The sequence below is a fragment of the Balaenoptera borealis genome (genome assembly GCF_965194805.1).
Source record: "Balaenoptera borealis genome assembly, chromosome: 1".
NCBI classification, from domain to species: domain Eukaryota; kingdom Metazoa; phylum Chordata; class Mammalia; order Artiodactyla; family Balaenopteridae; genus Balaenoptera; species Balaenoptera borealis.
In genome coordinates, this window is record NC_138860.1 from 12,739,410 (window position 1) to 12,761,367 (window position 21,958).

The following is a 21,958-nucleotide window of genomic DNA, read 5'->3' on the forward strand; positions in this document are numbered from 1 at the left end:
TTCCAATTATGTTTTTCTCATTTTCACTTTTTTGTATTTATGCAAATACAATTAATTATATTGAATAAACTAATGATATAGAATAATTCTTAACTTAGCATCCTAAAACGTATGGTTTGTATCAAATTAGTAATTATTATAATTACTTTAGTAAGAAATATTCTCAATAGTAGAAGATTCAAGAAGCTTGATACTCAAGGAAAAACAAATTCAGGGGAAAATTAGGGTTGTAAAAGCCACATATATAGAATTAGAGAAATCTTTCAACTGGGCTACCATATACAGTTTGCTTTGGAGCTGATAACAAAGATGTTTACTATGAAATAGTCTCAGATTCTTAATTCATTACTTTAGAGAAAAGCTTTATTAATAAATATCAGGGAAAATTACCCCCCACCTATTAACAAATCATTCTCCTTTTCTTCCTAGAGAAGAACACGGTTCTAGCAATATATTTATATTTCTTAAGTAGAACAGTGATAATTTCTCCAACAACAGAATCAACATGGAATCAACATGGTTATTTATACTCACATGATCTATGTGTAAGTTTTTTTTTATTTTAAAAATACATAGTGGGGCTTCCCTGGTGGCGCAGTGGTTGAGAGTCTGCCTGCCAATGCAGGGGACACAGGTTCGAGCCCTGGTCTGGGAAGATCCCGCATGCCACGGAGCAACTAGGCCCGTGAGCCACAACTGCTGAGCCTGAGCGTCTGGAGCCTATGCTCCGCAACAACAGAGGCCGCGATAGTGAGAGGCCCGCGCACCGCGATGAAGAGTGGCCCCCGCTTGCCTCAACTAGAGAAAGCCCTCGCACGGAAACGAAGACCCAACACAGCCAAAAATTAAATAAATAAAAAATAAATAAATAACAAAATTAAAAAAAAAATGCATAGTAATATTTCTGTCACACTTTGATGTTTGCAAATTTTCTTAAGAGAATCTTTTATATCATCTTCAATGTTATACCATTACTACTAGTCATTACTGACTATAATATGTCAAGTAACTAGTTCTTATAGCAAGAACTGGTTAGGTATGGAAAACATTGTACTCTGAAATTAAAAATAACCATAAATGCATATGCATACAGCCTATATGAAAATTAAAATAATTATAATGTTTATATTTTACACAATTTTACTTTTCTCAGAAAACTTACACGTACACATTTTATTTAATGTGGATTAATATGCATAATTTATTTGGCCGGCATTTAACAAACAGTTTGTATAGCTGATAAAAGAAACTATGTGAGCACGTAGATGCCAATTACGCATTTTTTGTATCAGCTATTCTTAGTGCTTTAATTTCAATGTAAGAGCACCTTGTAAGGGTCAAATGTCTTGCCTTTATCTGTCTGTTTCTTGCTTTCAAAGTGTTTAGTCTTCTTCTCTCACCTTTAACTATAATGTTAGCTGTGGTATTTTCATAGATATCTTTTTATCATGTTGAGAAAGTTTCCATTTACTCCTAACTTACTGAGTATTTTTGTCATGAAAGGGTGGTTAAATTTGTCAAAATTTTTTTCTGCATCTATTGAGATTATCATGTAGTTGTTTTTATTTATTCAATTAATATGATGTATCACATTTATTTCATTGCATTCCTGGGATAACCCCGATTTTGTTATGGTGTATAATGCTTTTTATATGCTGATGAGTTGACTATTCTAGTATTTTGTTGTGAACATAGCTTACATCAGTTGCATCCGCCCCACCCGGTACACTGATGGGCAGGGTGAGCCAATCAGTGCCCAGGTTGGCACCACTCAGCAAGTGGCTCAGTGTTCACTATCACTGCTCAGGGGCCCCTATTGCACCACTGCTGTGAGCTCAGCCCCCGGGGCATTATGAGATCTGAACCAGCCAGAGGTTCTGGAACCTTCCCAGCCAGTGACTCTGGAGGGCCTGATTTACTGCCTCAGTCAAACCTCTTCAGTTGAGGTTTATAACTATTAAGTTACAGAGTGGCAGCAGCCAAGGCAAGTCCTTACATGCAGCCCTTCCACCTGCCCTGCGTGTGTGTGTCTCTGCTGTACCAAGGTGTTTTTTACATTTAAAGAAGAAAAAAAGCTAGACAGGAAGGAAGAGAGGGAGGGGCAAAAACTTTATTTTAAAAAAATGGAATCATCTTTAAGGCCATTTTTTCTGAGGTTTAATCTGGCCCCAAGGAGGCTCCCCTCAGCTGTCTTTCTGCCTGATTCTCTCTGTTAAAATATTAGTTGGTCGAAGTTTAGATTGTTGCTCTAGTCTGTTGTTACCAGACTCTTCTTAATGTTTCCTACCCAAATTTCCACTGTTTTCAAGTGGCCTTATGCTTAAACTTCCCCACGCTCTGTTCCAAATTCAGCCTGTCCCCTTGGGGACAGTCTCACAGCTCTTAGTTCTTACTGCCTTCCTCTCCCCTTAGGTCAATCTCCTGCACCACTGTTGTGCAGTTGGGATAAGGGCAGAGACAGTGGCCTGACCTCAGAAGGAAATCTCTCCTGTACAAGCAGGGATCTGGGCAAGGGCAGTAGCTCATGATCCTCTGAGCTTGCCTCTAGGGCATAAAACCTTTACCCTGTGAATAATGTTAAGCAGTGATGTCAGGACTCTATTCTGAGGCTGCAGTCCCTGGAATAGAAACTCCACCATAGGAATTGGGGATAGATGGGGAAAGGGAGCCCCAGATCTCTCCCTGTCTACTGCCTGTAAGAGGGCTCCTGCAGCACAGAGCTGAGGAGGACAGGAAACGCTGAATACCCTCCATCTCCTGGAGAGATACTGTAGCCCGAGGCTGGGATCTGGAGGGAAGGAGAGCCCTGCCATCTTGGCCACACCCACCTGTAGTGATGTTGTAGTTGTCAGGTTGGGAGAGCTTTGTGGCTCAAGTGCCACAGTCTCTGGATATTCTTACCAGTATTTAGCAAATTTCTTTTTTTCTGTAAAACATTCTTCTGGTTGTGTGTCTTTAGGGTAATATTCAGAGGCTTTAAGTGTTTTGTTTTTTAAAAATAGTTTCCACTGATTATGGTTGCTTCTCTTGGGAAATGGTCCTCTGCCATTCCAGATGTCATTAAAGGCAGTTTTTTTTTTCCCCTCCAAAAAAATACTACCACAAGCAATATAATTATCATTATTGTATTTGAATAATTATATATGAAAAACATTTTGTGGAATGAGTGACTGTTCTCTACAATATATCATGATGTTTTCTGTGTATTAAATAATGAAATACATGTGAAGTTATTTAGCATAGGAGTTGGCATGTGATTCTTGATAAGTTACTCTTCTTTCTGAATATGTTGGGGGGACATTTTATGATTATAGTTGGTCTGGAATTCATCTTGCCGTCAACAGAGACTTGAGAGGGCTTCTTGAGTTTTCTGTCTTGTCAAAAGCAAACAGATGTCACTAGGGAGATTTTCTGGAAATTATAATGTCTCACATTTAATTTGCAAAAGTGTGAACTATGTTTAGTTGCATATGTTTTTATATCAATAATTATTTTATGCTAATGTTCACATATGTATGTTCTGCTAGCATCTGTTCTTTATGCCTGGAGAAATGCATCCAACTAGTACTTCTAATGTTATGTACTTCAAATACTTCAAAGAACTATGTAGCAAATGCGATAAACCCTTTTATATCACAAGAGTGCCAGTTTCCTCCTAGGTTCATTCCTACACTTCATCAAGCTTAACCAATCCTGTCTTTTCCTGATCTCGAGTATTGCCTGCAGTTTTACTCTCCTTTTTAGATTTGTGCACTGATCTAGGTTTTTCTGCTTTGCCCTTGGAACTTATTTAGTATGTAACCGAGATTTATCTTTTTGGCTTTTCTCACTGTTATCTATTTATGAGGTTTGATATTAACCCCAGCATCTCCTAACCTACAATGAGAAGAAGTTAAAAAATTAAACTCATCCCTTTACCAACACCCTGAGCCAAATACCACTTTCCATACCTTGCCGATTGTTATACACAGAACAATTTTTTAAACAATATTTATTTTATTGTTTGAGTGGATTATTTTTAATTGTTAGAATTAGACACAGACCTTAAGACACAAACTGGACTATCATTTTTATCTTTAAAAGTCCTATAGTAGTTATAAGGAAGCCCTCCCTCAGAGCTAGGGTAACTGGGGTAGAGATCAAGAAGGAAGTGGGGGATAAGCCAGACCTTAAAGGATTCCAGTAAAAGAACAGAATCCTAAGAGTGAATTAATTAACATTTGTATAAGTGAAAATCTCAGAATTCATAAAACATGCCAGAGATACTTAGTGACTACAGGATTACGGGTAGCAGCAATGGAAGATAATTTTTGAAAGGCAAGCTGAATTCAGATTGTGGAAGGTTTAGGTTTGAAAAATGTAAGAATACAACACATGATGCTACTGCTGTTGCTTTGTTCTCAAGAATAGAGGAAGTTGATACATCAGGGAAATATCAGTGAATACTGTGAAACACAAATAAAAGAGACGTGGACAGAGCCACAAGTTAGGGGTGTTAGTTGATAAGGAGATAAACAAGGGGAATGGAAAGAAAGGAGCCAGAAGTGAGAAAAGTCATGACAGTGAGACCAACAGACCTTCAGAAGGGAGAGAGAAATGCCAAGTGTGACCAAAGCTTTAGAAAATAAGATAAGAAAACAAAACCAAAACCAGAAAGTGGTTGATCATGGGGATTTAAGATTTATGTAATCGGTATACAACTGTTTATTGCTTCAAGGTAATATTCTGCACTACAACAAGACCTAAAATTTAAAGTAATAAGCAGAGAATGCGGTATATTGTATCCAGAGATAATAAAACTGCATAGCCTCAAGTGTCTGCTGTGAAATTTCCTTTATAAAACATCAATTATATGAATGTGTCACATTAAGCAGTTTTTGGAAAGAATTCTTGTGTTCCACTCAGAAAGGTGAATTGATTCTTTTGCTGCTCTTGAACAGTGCAAATTTAGTTATAATATTGCTTCTCAAGGATTTTACTTTCATGTGTAAGGGTTTATGTAATATTGGCTATCCATTCAGGTTACAATTATTTCCAATGGGCGATCTGTTCTTAAGATATATGGAACCGATTAGAAAATCCCTGTAGGTTGAATATTTAATTATGAACAGCTTAATTCATTAAATTTCTCTAAATACCTATAGTATGAAATGTTGCAGAAGTCAGAAAGATACACTTTCCCATTCAAGACACATGATTTATCAAAATTGCTCAGTGGGGAAAAATATTAAAACTCTCCATATTCTGGAAGTTTACACATTTGGTGAAATGTAATAGTGCTTCTGATTTAGCTGACTTGAAATTTATTAATTTTCATTACTAGAACCAATTATGGCCATTTCTACTTACTATTTCCCTCATTAGAAATCTCTAGTGTATGCCATCAGTCAATTAATGACTCGGCCCTCACTACCTTACCTGCTGTGTTATAGTAACTTCATGAGTAGTGAAGGGTTTAAGCATGTAGATAGTTTTGGTTTTTACTATTATTTGTGGGGAAAAGCAACTAGAAATGTCATAAGATGATCTGCATCACACCCAGGTTTTCTCACGCCTGAAGCTTACATATATGGAGGCACTTTTTAAGAGAAATAAAATTTAAAATGTATTTATAAATAAATATTTGGACCTTGGAAAGGGCTCATATAAGTGTGAAGTCCTAAAATGTATGCATCATGATAAATTTGTCTCTAAAAAAAATAATTGTCAGTATGATATTTAAAGGGTGAATTCAATTCCATTGAAGGAAAAGGTTTTATAATGTGGCATACTAGAAAAAGTAGATGAACTAATGCCTTCTTTTTTTTTTATTACATCTTAATAAAGCTTGTGGCTCAAAAGTGGTGTATCCTTTGATTTTGTATTATCAAGTTAGCTTACAGAATATTTACCAAAAATTAAAATGTTTCAGCCTTAATACCTGGAATATAATGTTGTAGCTAATAACCCAATGTCATACCAATATATACCCTGGAAGAAAGAGAATACCCATAACAAATATAAAAGCAGATATTACCTTGGTGGGGAACTATCTGTAACACACGCATTTGACAAAAGGCAAATATTAAAAACATACAGAATCTTTACAAAGCAATGAGAGAAAAGACAGATAACGATAGAAAAATGAGCAAATGATACCTCACAGAGGAAATAACCAAATGTACAAAATACAAAAATACAATCTGTAGTGACAAAAAGCAGATCAGAAGTTATCCAAGACTGGGGGTGGAAGGAGGGAAAAATTTAAAAGGGACAAAAGGAAGCATTTGAGGTTAATGAAAATGTTTGCTATTTTTGATTTTGAAATGGTTTCATGAGCATATGTGTGTGCCAAAACTCATCAAATTGTACACCCGCCCCCGCCACACACAAGTTTATTGTCATCAATTGTACTTGCATACATCTGTTAAAAAAAAAAAAAAGAAGGAAGAAAAGGAGAAAGAGAGAAAGAAAGAAAGAAAAGAAGAAGTAACCAAAATGGAGAGTAAATAGCATACACTACTGTTGGGTGAGAATACCTATGTCTGCTCTGGAATTCTTTTATACTATCCTATCTCCTAAGGCTATAAATGAGCACATACCCTATGATCCTGCAATTCCATGCTTGGGCATTTATTCAATAGAAATACAAGTATCTATTCTCCAAATTACATTGTGCTAGAATTAAGTTTATCTTTTGTCTGAACTAGCTAATCTTATATAAAGAGTGCTGTTCATAATACAGCAAAACTCTAAAGTAACAATGTCCATCATCAGTAGAAAGACAAGTAAATTGTGAAATATTTGCATAATCAAATACTATATAGAATAAAACAAATTATATAATGCTTGTACAACATGGATTATGGTCACAAATATTAAGAGAAAGAAGTCAGACAGAAAAGAATGCATAATGAATAATGACACATAAAAAATTCAAAGGCCAACAAAACTCTTCTTTAGAGATTGGTACTGTGGTTCCCTTTGTGGAGGAGGGAAGTGGCCTAAGAAGACTTCTGAGGTCCCTTCAGTGGGAAAGTCCCTTCCTTGATCTCTTAGTTATCACAAACTTACCATTGTGGTTACTTATTTATGCTTTTTACACTTCTCTTTATGCTAAGCTTAACAATACAAAATTTAATTAAACAATCATCAGGAGGGAGATGAAGGAAAGAGAAGATTCAAAAATTGTAACTTTTAGTTTCATTTTGTTTTCGTCTAATTTTTCAATAAGAGAAACTAAAAAGAAAATGGTGATTGCACACAAATCAAAGGGACATTTAGAAAGGTTAGCATTTTATGGTCATGTTCAATTTAGAGAACATTAAAATATGAGGTCTACTTATCTGTAAATGGACACCTCAAAGAATTTGAATACAGAAGTGCCTTAGAATGGAACTCATTTATAAGCGTTAAATAATGTGTATGTGTGTTTTGTTTTGTTTTGTTTTTGTTTTACCATCCACTGCAAAAGCAGTCACAGTGTTTGAATTTGAGCTACAATATTTGCATTTAAACCACAAACATTTCACCTTCCACATAACTGAAAATGAAGGAACTTTTTGAAAGAGAAAATGGGGAAAGACTTTTTAAAAATGAGTTTCTCTGAAATAAAAGTGTCCTAAGCAAAAATTTGACTTAAAGTTATTATTTTTCTCTTATAATTATAAGAAAAATATGAAAGCAGGCCATGGCATGTTCAAAGATCCTAGAAAATGGCAAGGAGCAAGGTAAAAACCTAGAAGACCAAATAAATGAAGAGGAAACAGGTAATCTACTGGAAAAAGAATTCAGAGTAATGATAGTAAAGATGATCCAGAATCTTGGAAATAGAATGGAGGCACAGACTAAGAAAATACAAGAAATGTTTAACAAAGAGCTAGAAGAACTAAAGAAAAAACAGAGACGAAAACACAATAACTGAAATGAAAAATACACTAGAAGGAATCAATAACAGAATAACTGAGGCAAAAGAACGAGTAAGTGAGCTGGAAGACAAAATGGTGGAAATAACTGCTGAGGAGCAGAATAAAGAAAAAAGAACAAAAAGAATTGAAGACAATCTTGGAGACCTCTGGGACAATGCTACACTCACCAACATTCGAATTATAGTGATTCCAAAAGAAGAAGAGAAAAAGAATGGGTCTGAGAAAATATTTGAAGAGATTATAATGGAAAACTTACCTAACATGGGAAAGAAAATATTCGCCGAAGTCCAGGAAGTGCAGAGAGTCCGATACAGGATAAACCCTAGGAGAAACACACCAAGACACATATTAACCAACTAACAAAAATTAAATTCAAAGAAAAAATATTAAAAGCAACAAGGGGGGCTTCCCTGGTGGCACAGTGGTTAAGAATCTGCTTGCCAATGCAAAAGACATGGATTCGAACCCTGGTCTGGGAAAATCCCACATGCTGTGGAGCAACTAGCCCATGCACCACAACTACTGAGCCTGTGCTCTAAAGCCCACGAGCCACAACTACTGAAGCCCATGCACCTAGAGCCCATGCTCTCCAACAAGAGAAGCCACAGCAATGAGAAGCCCACACACTGCAATGAAGAGTTGCCCCTGCTTGCCGCAACTAGAGAAAGCCCGCGGGCAGCAATGAAGACCCAACACAGCCAATAAATAAATAAATAAATAAATTCTTTAAAAAAAAAAAAAAGCAACAAGGGAAAAACAAAAAATAACATACAAAGGAATCCCCATAAGATTATCAGCTGATTTTTCAGCAGAAAATCTGCAGGCCAGAAGGGAGTAGCAAGATATACTTAAAATGATGAAAGAGAAAAACCTACCACCAAGATTACTCTACCCAGCAAGAATCTCATTCAGATTCAACAGAGAAATCAAAAGCTTTGCAGACAAGCAAAAGTTAACAGAATTCAGCACCACCAAACCAGCTTTACAACAAATGCTAAAGGAAATTCCCTGGGCAGGAAACACAAGGGAAGAAAAAGACCCACAAAAACAAACCCAAAACAATTAAGAAAATGGTAATAGGAACATATATATCGATAATAACCTTGAATGTAAATGGATTAAATGCCCCAACCAAAAGACACAGACTGGCTGAATGGATACAAAAACAAGACCCGTATACATGCTGTCTACAAGAGACCCACTTCAGACCTAGGGACACATACAGACTGAAAGTGAAGGGATGGAAAAAGATACTCTATACAAATGGAGATCAGAAGAAAGCTGAAGTAGCAATACTCTAGCAGATGAAATAGACTTTAAAATGAAGACTGTTACAAGAGATAATGAAGGATACTACATAATGATCAAGGGATCAATATAAGAAGAAAATATAACAATTATAAATGTTTATTCACCCAGCATAGGAGCACCTCAATACATAAGGCAAATGCCAAAAACCATGAAAGGGGAAATAGACAGTAACACAATAATAGTAGGGGACTTTAATACCCCACTTACATCAATAGACAGATCATCCAAACAGAAAATAAATAATAAAACACAAGCTTGAAATGACATAATACACCGGAGAGATTTAATTGATACTTATAGAACATCCCACCCAAAAGTGGCAGAATACATCTTCTTCTCAAATGCAAATGGAACATTCTCCAGGAGAGATCACATCTTGGATCACAAAACAAGCCTCAGAAAATTTAAGAAAATTGAAATCAGATCAATCATCTTTTCTGACCACAATGCTATGAGATTGGAAATTAATTACAGGAAAAAAACTGTATAAAACACAACTACATGGAGGTTAAACAGTATGCTACTAAATAACCAAGAGATCACTGAAGAAATCAAAGAAGAAATTAAAAAATACATAGAAACAAATGACAATGAAAACACGACGACCCAAAACCTATGGAATGCAGCAAAAGCAGTTCTAAGAGGGAAGTTTATAGCAATTCAATCTCACCTCAAGAAACAAGAAAAATCTCAAATAAACAATCTAACACTACACCTAAAGCAACTAGAGAAAGAACAAAGAAAACCCAAAGTCAGTAGAAGGAAAGAAATCATAAATATCAGAGCACAAATAAATGATACAGAAATGAAGAAAACAATAGCAAAGATCAATAAAAATAAAAGCTGGTTCTTTGAGAAGGTAAACAAAATTGCTAAATCCATAGCCAGACTTATCAACAAAAAAGCGAGAGGACATACATCAATAAAATGAGAAATGAAAAAGGAGAAGACACAACTGATACTGCAGAAATACATAGGATTATAAGAGACTACTACAAACAACTATATGCCAATAAAATGGACAATCACGAAGAAATGGACAAATTCTTGGAAAGGTACACTTTTCCAAAACTGAACTAGGAAGAATTCGAAAATATAAACAGACCTATCACAAGTAATGAAATTGAAACTCGAATTAAAAATCTTCCAACAAACAAAAGTCCAGAAGCAGAGGGTTTCACAGGTGAATTCTATCAAACATTTAGAGAAGAGCTAAAACCGATCCTTCGGTTTTAGGATGAAAAGACAACACTCAGAATGGGAGAAAATATTTGCAAATGAAAAAACAGACAAAGGATTAATCTCCAAAATATACAAACAGCTCATGGAGCGCAATATAAAAAAAAGCAAACAATTCAATTAAAAAATGGGTGGAAGGGCTTCCCTGGTAGCGCAGTGGTTGAGAATCCGCCTGCCAAGGCAGGGGACACGGGTTCGGGCCCTGGTCTGGGAAGATCCCGCATGCCGTGGAGTGGCTAAACCCATGTGCCACAACGGCTGAGCCTGCGCTCTGGAGCCCATGAGCCACAACTGCTGAGCCCATGTGCTGCAACTACTGAAGCCCGCACTCCTGGAGCCTGTGCTCTGCAGTGGGAGAGGCCACTGCGGTGAGAAGCCTGCGCACCGCAATGCTCGCTGCAACTAGAGAAAGCCTGCATGCAGCAATGAAGACCCAAGACACCAAAAATTAAAAAAGAAATTAAAAAAAGAAAAAAAAAGAAATTTGTCTTCATATATTAAAAAAAAAAAAAAAATAGGCAGAAGACCTAAACAGACATTTCACCAAAGAAGACATACAGATGGCCATGAGGCACATGAAAAGATGCTCAACGTTACTAATCATTAGAGAAATGCAAATCCAAACTACAATGAGGTATCACCTCACACAGGTCAGAATGGCCATTATCAAAAAAATCTAGAAACAATAAATGCTGGAAAGTGTGTGGTGAAAAGGGAATCCTCTTGCACTGTTGGTGGGAATATAAATTGATACAGCCTCTATGGAGAACAGTATGGAGGTTCCTCAAAAAACTAAAAATAGAACTACCATACGACCCAGCAATCCCACTACTGGGCATATACCCTGAGAAAACCATAATTCAAAAAGATACATATACCACAATGTTCATTGCAGCACTATTTACAATAGCCAGGACATGGAAGCAACCTAAATGTCCATCAGCAGATGAATGGATAAAGAAGATGTGGCACATATATACAATGGAATATTACTCAGCCATAAAAAGAAATGAAATTGAGTTATTTGTAGTGAGGTGGATGGACCTAGAGTCTGTCATACAGAGTGAAATAAGTCAGAAAGAGAAAAACAAATACCATATGCTAATGCATATATATGGAATCTAAAAAAAAAAATGGTATAGATGAACTTAGTAGCAGGACAGGAATATAGACGTAGACATAGAGAATGGACTTGACGACATGGTTGGGGGGCAAGCTGGGGTGAAGTGAGAATAGCATCGACATATATACACTACCAAATGTAAAATAGTTAGCTAGTGGGAAGCAGCAGCATAGCACAGGGAGATCAGCTCAGTGATTTGCGGTGATCTAGAGGGGTGAGATACGGAGGGTAGGACGGAGTCTCAAGAGGGAGGGTATATGGGGATATATGTACGCATATGGCTGATTCGCTTTGTTGAACAACAGAACCTAACACAGCATTGTGAAGCAATTATACTCCAATAAAGATGTATTAAAAATATGCATAAAGAAATTAAAAATGCATACTGGGTGAGAAACTGTTAAATATGTCTAACTAGCAGAATTAACTTGTAGGAGCAACTGTGAACCAGTATATGGGAAAAGTTTTGAAGGACAAACACGGGAAGGGGGTCCAGTTTTCTAAGAATGAATGTCTTTGGTTTTACTCTGTTTGGGAGCATGTCAGCCAATTTGAAATTAGAGGAACAAGATAAAAACATAAACCTGACTTGATGAGGAGATCACTGCAAATATAGAACTCAGGGAGATTTTAGGCACCACAGAGATCCATATGAAGGGTGACCACATAACATCATCAAACTAGGAAACTTAAGACTGAAAGGGTCCCCATTCATAATTATTCCAGACAAGCATAAACCCGGACTGTCCTGGGCAAATGAGAGTTTATAGCAACCTTACTGACGTTGAACTTGAGGGCAGGTTGGTTTGATGGATAGTCTAGCAGAGCTAGTGTAGCTGAGATGCTCCATGAAACCAGACAGTTTTAGGGATGAAGAAAGTCTTGAAAAATATTCAGTGAAATCACAGACACTGGTCCAATGGCCTCATTGTACATGTTTAGAAAATTAGAAAGGCAACCACTGTGATCACAGCCTGTGGTCAGAAGAAAAGGGTGAAGTCCTCAGAGTATTCATACATCTGAAATATATCACCAGAAACAGGTGAACAACAATAGAAACAAAAAAGTGATTTTTGAGACCACTATTATAGCATATAACCTGCCCCAAACAAACTAGATAATAAATAAAAACGAAGAAATGACAGAAATGTGTCTGTTACGCAGAAGCATAAAGAAATGAGAAAAATACAGTAGTTAATTTGTTGTACCTAATACCTCCTTAGGCCCAGGGAAGAAGGCTACTGCCATGGTGCTATGCTTTAGAGGAACAGCCCTATAAATGGCCCTGCTTATCACAACACACAAAGCAAATGACATAACGGGCACCACTGTCACTAGGGATTCAGAGCCTTGAGTTGACATGATGCTACCAGGAGACTGAAAATACCCATTTCCATGACCAACAACATTCAAGCTCTAGAAAAAATTTTTCATATCATTTGCCGTGTACTCTTGATTTGAAAGGCAACAAGTTCCAAATATCTAGAAGTTTTGAGAAGTTTGCTGCAGCTGATAGTAAAATTTTCTTCTTAAAGTGGAAAGAATTTGATCATCAAAAACACTTAAAGAAAAGAAAAAGGAAAAAAAATAATTGAATTGTCATATCCTTCTGTCAGATTCAATGAATGTAAAGGATTTTTGAATATGGAGTATTGTTTCCCCATAATGCTGAATGTCAAAGTTCTACACCCATTTACACTCCAATTCATGGTTTCTGATATACTCACAAATTACTGTAGTATTTGCAACAAATTACCCATGGAGGTAATTGTCCATGGTGGTAAAGAAATTTTTCAATATTAGCTATTCATTATTACTCTTAAATTTGGATACAAATGTCTACACATAATACGTAAAGCATGGTATAGATTCTTTAAATCAGAAACTAGAATCCCAAATAGTTTTAATACAATGTTCAAACATCATATACCAACATCAGATTGACTTAAATAACTTTGATTTTAAAAGTTGATATATACTCATTATAATTTGTATTTTACCTATCCATTTTAAAGCACAATTTTGAATATATTTGGAGAAAAAAAATTTTGAAAATGTTTGAAGCATTTTTAGGTTGTGAGTTTTTAGAATTACTTGTACTCATTTTTCATGTAAATATATTTAAATTTAGTATACTTAGAATCATATTACAAGTTTAAAGCTCTATATTATTATTATCAACAGCTTGTATGAAAACTATAATTAGAACATATAATTAATTTGCTGATACATAGGCAAAAAAATGAATTTTATGGAATAAATAGCAAGGATTTGTATATTGTGTATACTCTTATTTTATTACTAATAACAACATTGCTAGTATATCAACAGACCACAAAGAAAAATGCAATATTAGTTGTTTTCAGTCATTTGATATTTTGCAGACTTTCACTTTTATAGAATCATAGCTTTCATTATATTTGCTCATTTTGTTGAAATGGAGGTATATTTTTCATAATACAAGGAAAAAGTACTGTAACAGTTTATTAGTTTTACTAATAACTTTAAATTTCTTAGACAGATGGTATGTTAGCCTCAATTTGTACTCCTGCACAAATCCAACAAATGTAAGAAGTATATCTGAATAAATCGTCATACTGTCAGTGGATCCTGAACAATTTAATGGGTGTCTGTTGATCCACGATTCCAAATAGAAAGAAATAGTCCTAACAGTTATAGGGGAGATATACGAATAGAGATAAAAATAAATGAAAGCAGAGTTTCAGACTTAGGAATGAAAATGTAGAACAGAACAGAAGAAGAATATATGAAACCAAATAAGAAGCTAAATCTAATGACTTCTACCTAGATTCCAAGTGGAGGTTTCAAAGAATACATCAGTGTCATTATAAGTATTTCTTCAGTGTTTACAACAGCATCAGGGCAGTAAATCAAGGCCACATTCTTTCAACAAGTTACAGTTAGGATTCAAATTGTAATTTCTCTGGCTGCAAACTGTGCCCTTTCCACTTTGCTCCCTTTTAAGATTCAAGTGATTGGTGTCATAGAAGAAATATTTGCTACAGTGTATTTCTCAGTTTTCTCTATTAAAAGTTGTACATTTACTAAAGAACTAGGTTCAAGACAATGCTTTATATATGAACAAACACCTTTATTTTTGCAATCCAAATCCGTAAGATTAAACCATAATTCTATAGTTCCCATTAGAACTGGCAAACTTGCTGCAATTAGCAACCTGGTATAAATGTTTACAGAAGTAATCTAGATGCAGGATTTTTTTTTTTAATTTTAATAAAGAAGAGAAAGGTATAGAAATTATTCATGATAGACATTAGGTAAGCCAAAATTATATTCTCACCTTTGCAGAAATGCGGACATTGTGATTATTTTCAAATATAAATTCATCAGTATTCACATGAAGTGATTTTTATCGCAAATATCTACAGAGATTACATGAATAGTATTAATTTTTTTGGTCTTTGGGTCAATAAAAATAAGAGTATGATAATATTATAGACCTTGATGTATTTCTCTTTTACAGTGCTAACATAAAATACTGTTGTTTGCTCTTGATGAAATTCTAAATATCAGGGTGTACTGCCGGACTATGGGTAAGTAAAACACTTTTATGCCCTTCATCTCTTATCTTTTTGAAAGATTATCAATCTCTTAGTGAAGATTTTCACCTTATACTGAATTAGAATTTATTATTCTTGATAACCTTTTTCTGCTTTTAGAAGGCAGAAGTCAATGCTTTATAAAATGTAAAATATAAATAAATGTATAGAATAACATAAAGCATTGTCTCTACATGAACTTTAACAGGGTTCAAAAGACTTCAATAAAGTATATGCAAATATATTTTTCAATTCAATATACAAACCTTTTATTTGGTATGTTCTCCCAAAGAACAGATGCTCTTTAGAAAGAATAAGTATTTACAGAAATCTCATTGATTTCTTGAGAAGAACTAATCCACATGAATAATATTTGCAGGAAAATTCTGAAAAATTTTACCTTTTGTGTTAATTTGAACTAAACCACATTAAAAATAATATATCTAAGAGCAATGCTTACAAATAGATTTTTAGAATTATTTAACTTGCACATAGATTTATAATTTTTAGGAGCAAATAAAAATCTAATTTACTAAATTAAAATCCTATAATTTTAGAAGGTAGTCTAAATATTATGTAAATATAACCATGATAAATCTACTGTTTCCTATTCCATTTGATTTGCTGAATCAACTATACCAATTACTATTTTATAGTAAGAATACATATTCACAGGAATGAATCACAACATCCCTGGGAGTATTATGTTTTTCATAATAATGATCACAGAACTAATGCTCAAACAGGTTAAAAGACTTGTAGTTAAGAAGTAACATTAAGACTATAACAATATTTCAGAACCCATATTCTAATAATCAGACAATGGTACTTCTCTATTCAGGGTACCTTAACAACAATAACAAAAGAATTGGTATAAAAATGACACAACTCAAGTTCTGGATCCATCCCGTAAAAGCCATCTAGCACACAACACTTCTTTATAACTTGGCTTCTTCATCTACAAAATAGAGAAGAGTGTCTCTCACATGATGTTGTTTTGATAATTTAAAAGGATAGAGAATCATTGTGATTACACTTTTCATACCTTTATACTAATCCTTAGCACCACCTGATGCAAAGTCAGATTTACCATTCCTATAAGGAAATTTAAAATCAGAAACTATAACTAATTTTGCCAAAGTGTTATAGCTAAATTTTTATCCCATCAATTTCAAATAGAGTTTCACTGTATTACTGTATTCACTTCTAAAAAATTTAATTTATCATATCAAAATTGGCATTCTGTAGTTTATCTAATGAATATTTGTTTCTTTGTCTTTGTGAGCTATTTTCTATATAACAACTGTTCATCTTTATGAAGCAAATTGCTAACATCAATGTTTACAGTGATATTCAAAGGTACAGAGAGGAGGAGAGACTTATTTAAGTGCCAGCAAGGCCTTAAGCCTCCTAGACTTCCTTATCTCTTTCTACCAAAGTACTTTCTTCTTTTTAGTTGGTGAAGTTATTCCTCTCTTTAAGGAGATTTTTAAAATATCACTCTGCAATTTTAAGAAATATCAACTAATGCTCTACTTTTGAATTAACAATTTTCTGCTCCCTGAGAGCAATATCTCAAAAAGGGACATTGAATGGGGAAGTACCTGGTCTGATACAATAGAGATTGTAGATCTCTGAATTATCCCTGAGCTGTGTAATTGGAATTCTGAAGTCCAGAGAAAGGAGAAGTGTTCATAGAAGGATTAGGGCAGTCCTCACCATTAGGATAAAGTCAATTCTGCTGCTATATAATTAAAAATAGATTTGAAATGATACAGATAATCTGTACACTGTCCCCAGCGTTGTTCTATCAATGTCAAAGAGTTACCACCTGGCCAGTTCATACTAAAAGCCAGACTAACACAAGAATAAATCTCTAAAGCAATAAGAACAATTAAATAATTTGTATGTTTCAAAATATCTAAATATTCACCATCATGTACAAAGATTCTAAATTTCTAGAGTGTTTAATTATCATATAGATCCAAGTTAGTCACTGAATATTTATTCATAAAATAAATGTTGGATCAGTTGTAGGTTGAACACCAAGTAACCTCACATTTGAAAACATTCTGTCAGTAACAACAGTGTGAGAAGTTTGATGAAACTCTCTGCCAGAGAAACTTTTAATGTTCAAAGTTAGCAAAGACAATTATTCAGTGTTTCCGGAGATTGTATACAGGGCTTAAAATAAATTGAGAAGCAGTTATGGCACAAAGTCTACAGAGACTTTTAACAACATTGGAAGGCCATGGACTTCAAGCTCCGGGCTACAACATTCTCCCATGAAGAACCCTTCCAGTGTCTTGGCAATAGCATGTCTATTATCGACTCCCCCCAGTTCTCTGGTGCAAAAGAGCTCTTTTGGGTAGATTTGGCATCCACTGAACATGAATATCCCATCTCCCAGACTCTGTGGTCTGGGAGACATATATTGAGGCAGATGGGTTGTGGAAGCTGGGTAGAGCATAAGCTCTACCTACTACTCAAGTACATATACACACAGCTCCTTCTCCACAGGGAGGATCTGGGTTGGGGAGGACACAGTGAAGAAAAAATCCTCCATCTCTCCCACCCCTAGCTCCTGCTCATGGAATAGAAGTTCTGTCCTGTCCAGGGAAAGCCAGTGCAAGCCTTAAAAATTGGAAATCCCCTGGCCCTGCCTGAAGGGCCTAAATGTATTTGCATTACACTGTGGCACAATTAATGATTCAGGGATTTGCTGAAAGCAGTAAAGCAATCAGTTAAGGACCAGTGAAGAGTAACAGTGGTACTAGTGTGATATAATAGAGGCATACCCAGCAGAAGTTTAACAAGAAGATCAGGGAAAGATCCAGTGAGAGAGGACTGTGCTAAAACCACCATCCAACCTATGTGGTCCAGAAGACCGTGATCATGTTAAAGACACTGCCCCCTCAGGGGAGACCTTCAAGACAGCGGAGCAGTAAGATGTGGAGATCACCTTCCTCCCCACAAATACATCTGAAATACAGCTACATGTGGAACAACTCCTACAGAACACCTACTGAACGCTGGCAGAAGACCTCAGACTTCCCAAAAGGCAAAAAACTCCCCACGTACCTGGGTAGGGCAAAGGAAAAAAGAAAAAACAGAGACAAAAGAATAGGGATGGGACCTGCACCTCTAGGAGGGAGCTGTGAAGGAGGAAAAGTTTCCACACACTAGGAAGCCCCTTCACTGGCGGAGATGGGAGCAGCGGGGGGGAAGCTTCGGAGCCACAGAGGAGAGCGCAGCAACAGGGGTGCGGAGGGCAAAGCGGAGAGATCCCCGCACAGAGGATCGGTGCCAACCAGCACTCACCAGCCCGAGAGGCTTGTCTGCTCCCCTGCCGGGGCAGGCGGGGGCTGGGAGCTGAGGCTCGGGCTTCGGAGGTCATATCCCAGGGAGAGGACTGGGGTTGGCTGCATGAACACTGCCTGAAGGGGGCTAGTGCGCCACGGCTAGCCGGGAGGGAGTCCGGGAAAAAGTCTGGACCTGCCTAAGAGGCAAGAGATCATTGTTTTGGGGTGCGGGAGGAAAGGGGATTCAGAGCACCGCCCAAACGAGCTCCAGAGAAGGGCGCAAGCCACGGCTATCAGCGCGGACCCCACAGACAGGCATGAAATGCTAAGGCTGCTGCTGCAGCCACCAAGAAGCCTGTGTGCAAGCACAGGTCACTCTCCACACCACACCTCCTGGGAGCCTGTGCAGCCCGCCACTGCCAGGGTCTCACGTTCCAGGGACAACTTCCCCGGGAGGACGCACAGTGCACCTCAGGCTGGTGCAACGTCATGCTGGCCTCTGCCACCACAGGCTCGCCCCGCATCCCGTACCCTTCCCTCCCTCCGGCCTGAGTGAGCCAGAGCCCCCGAATCAGCTGCTACTTTAACCCTGTCCTGTCTGGGAGGGAACAGCCACCCTCAGGTGACCCACATGCAGAGGCAGGGCCAATCCAAAGCTGAACCCCAGTAGCGGTGGGAACAAAGAAGAGAAAGGAAAATTTCTTCCAGCAGCCTCAGGAGCAGCAGATTCAATCTCCACAATGAACTTAATGTACCCTGCATCTGTGGAATCCCTGAATAGACAACAAATCATCCCAAAATTGAGGCAGTGGACTTTGGGGGTAACTGTAGACTTGGGGTTTGCTATATGCTACTGACTGGTTTCTGATTTTATGTTTATCTTAGTTTAGTATTCAGAGTTTATTATCATTGGTAGATTTGTTCATTGATTTGTTGCTCTCTTCCTTTTTTTTTTTTTAAATATACAGATTTTTTTTTCCTTTTTCTCTTTTTGTGAGTGTGTATGTGTATGCTTCTTTGTGTGATTTTGTATGTATAGCTTTGCTTTTACCATTTGTCCTAGGGTTCTGTGTGTAGTGTGTTTTTTTTTTTTTAGTATAGTTTTTAGTGCTTGTTATCATTGGGGGATTTGTTTTTTGGTTTCATTGCCCTCTTCTTGCCTTCATTCTTCTTTATTTATTACTTTTTAATTTTTTAATTATTAATATTTTTTTTAATTCTTTATTTTAATAACTTCACTTCTTTTTATTCTATTTTTTTCTTTCTTTCTTTCTTTTTTTCTGCCTTCTGAGCCGTGTGGCTAACAGAGTCTTGGTGCTTCTGCCGGGTGTCAGGCCTGTGCTTCCGAGGTGGGAGAGCCAAGTTCAGGACACTGGCCCACCAGAGACCTCCCGGCTCCACATAATATCAAATGGCAAAATCTCTCCCAGAGATTTCGATCTCAATGCTAAGACACAGCTTCACTCAATGACCAGCAAGCTATAGTGCTGGACACCCTAGGCCGAACAACTAGCAAGACAGGAACACAACCCCACCCATTAGCAGAGAGGCTGCCTAAAATCATAATAAGGTCACAAACACCTCAAAACACACGAGAGGATGCAGTCCTGAACACCTTAAAGACAAGATCCAGCCTCATCCACCAGAACACAGGCACCAGTCCTCTCCACCAGGAAGCCTACAGAGCCCACTGAACCAACCTTAGCCACTGGGGGCAGACACCAAAAACAATGGGAACTAAAAACCTGCAGGCTTCGAAAAGGAGACCCCAAACACAGTAAGTTAAGCAAAATGAGAAGATAGAGAAATACGTAGCAGATGAAGGAGCAACGTAAAAACCCATCAGACCAAACACATGAAGAGGAAATAATCAGTCTACCTGAAAAAGAATTCAGAACCATGATAGTAAAGATGATCTAATATCTTGGAAAAAGAATGGAGAAAATACAAGAAATGTTTAACAAGGACCTAGAAGAACTAAAAAGCAAAGAAACAATGATGTATAAATGAAATTAAAAATCCTCTAGAAGGAATCAATAGCAGAATAACTGAGGCAGAAGAACGATTAAGTGACCTGGAATATAAAATAGTGGAAATAACTACCACAGAGCAGAATAAAGAAAAAAGAATGAAAAGAATTGAGGATAGTCTCAGAGACCTCTTGGACAACATTAAACACACCAACATTTGAATTATAGGGGTCACAGAAGAAGAAGAAGAGAAAAAGAAAGGGACTGAGAAAAATTTGAAGAGATTATAGTTGAAAACTTCCCTAATATGGGAAAGGAAATAGTCAATCAAGTCCAGGAAGTACAGACAGTCACATACATGATAAATCCAAGGAGAAACACACCAAGACACATATTAATCAAACTATCAAAAATTAAATACAAAGAAAAAATATTAAAAGCAGCAAGGGAAAAAAACAAATAATATACAAGGGAATCCCTATAAGGTTAACAGCTAAACGTTCAGCAGAAACTCTGTGAGCCAGAAGGGAAAGGAAAGGTATATTTAAAGTGATGAAAGGCAAAAAATCAAAACCAAGATTACTCTACTCAGCAAAGATCACATTCAGATTCGACAGAGAAATTAAAACCTTTACAGACAAGCAAAAGCTAAGAGAATTCAGCACCACCAAACCAGCTTTACAACAAATGCTAAAGGAACTTCTCTAGGCAGGAAATACAAGAGAAGGAGAAGACCTACAATAACAAACCCAAAACAATTAAGAAAATGGTAATAGGAACATATATATTGGTAATTACCTTAAATATAAATGGATTAAATGCTCCAACCAAAAGACATAGGCTGGCTGAATGGATACAAAAACAAGACTCGTATATATGCTGTCTACAAGAGACCCACTTCAGACCTAGGGACACATACAGACTGAAACTGAGGGGAGGGGAAAAGATATTCCATACAAAGGAAATCAGAAGAAAGCTAGAGTAGCAAATCTCATATCAGAAAAAATAGACTTTAAAAAAAAGACTACTACAAGAGACAAAGAAGGACACTACATAATGATCAAGGGATCAATCCAAGAAGAATATATAACAATTGTAAATATTTATGCACTCAATACATAAGGCAAATGCTAACAACCATAAAAGGGGAAATCAACCATAACACAATAATAGTTGGGTACTTTAACACCCCATTTTCACCAATGGACAGATCATCCAAAATGAAAATAAATAAGGAAACACAAGCTTTAAATGGTATATTCAAGAAGATGGACTTAATTAATATTTATAGGACATTCCATCCAAAAACAACAGAATACACTTTCTTCTCAAGTGCTCATGGAACATTCTCCAGGGTAGATCATATCTTGGGTCACAAATCAAGTATTGGTAAATTTAAGAAAATTGAAATCATATCAAGTATCTTTTCTGACCACAATGCTATGAGACTAGGTATCAATTACTGGAAAAAATCTGTAAAAAATACAAACACATTGAGACTAAACAATACACTACTAAATAACCTAGA

At 36.5% G+C, this 21,958-nt stretch overlaps 1 pseudogene across 1 annotated transcript in view; it reads right to left on the reverse strand.

Annotated features, from left to right (window-relative positions):
- LOC309630368 (small ribosomal subunit protein uS15m pseudogene) overlaps positions 1 to 18,431 on the reverse strand; it is a 31,248-nt pseudogene extending 12,817 nt beyond the window's left edge. The window contains exon 1 of the transcript in view: positions 1 to 18,431. This exon is cut by the window's left edge and continues 12,817 nt beyond it. The product of the transcript in view is annotated as a small ribosomal subunit protein uS15m pseudogene (transcript).
- Positions 18,432 to 21,958: the final 3,527 nt, after the last annotated feature.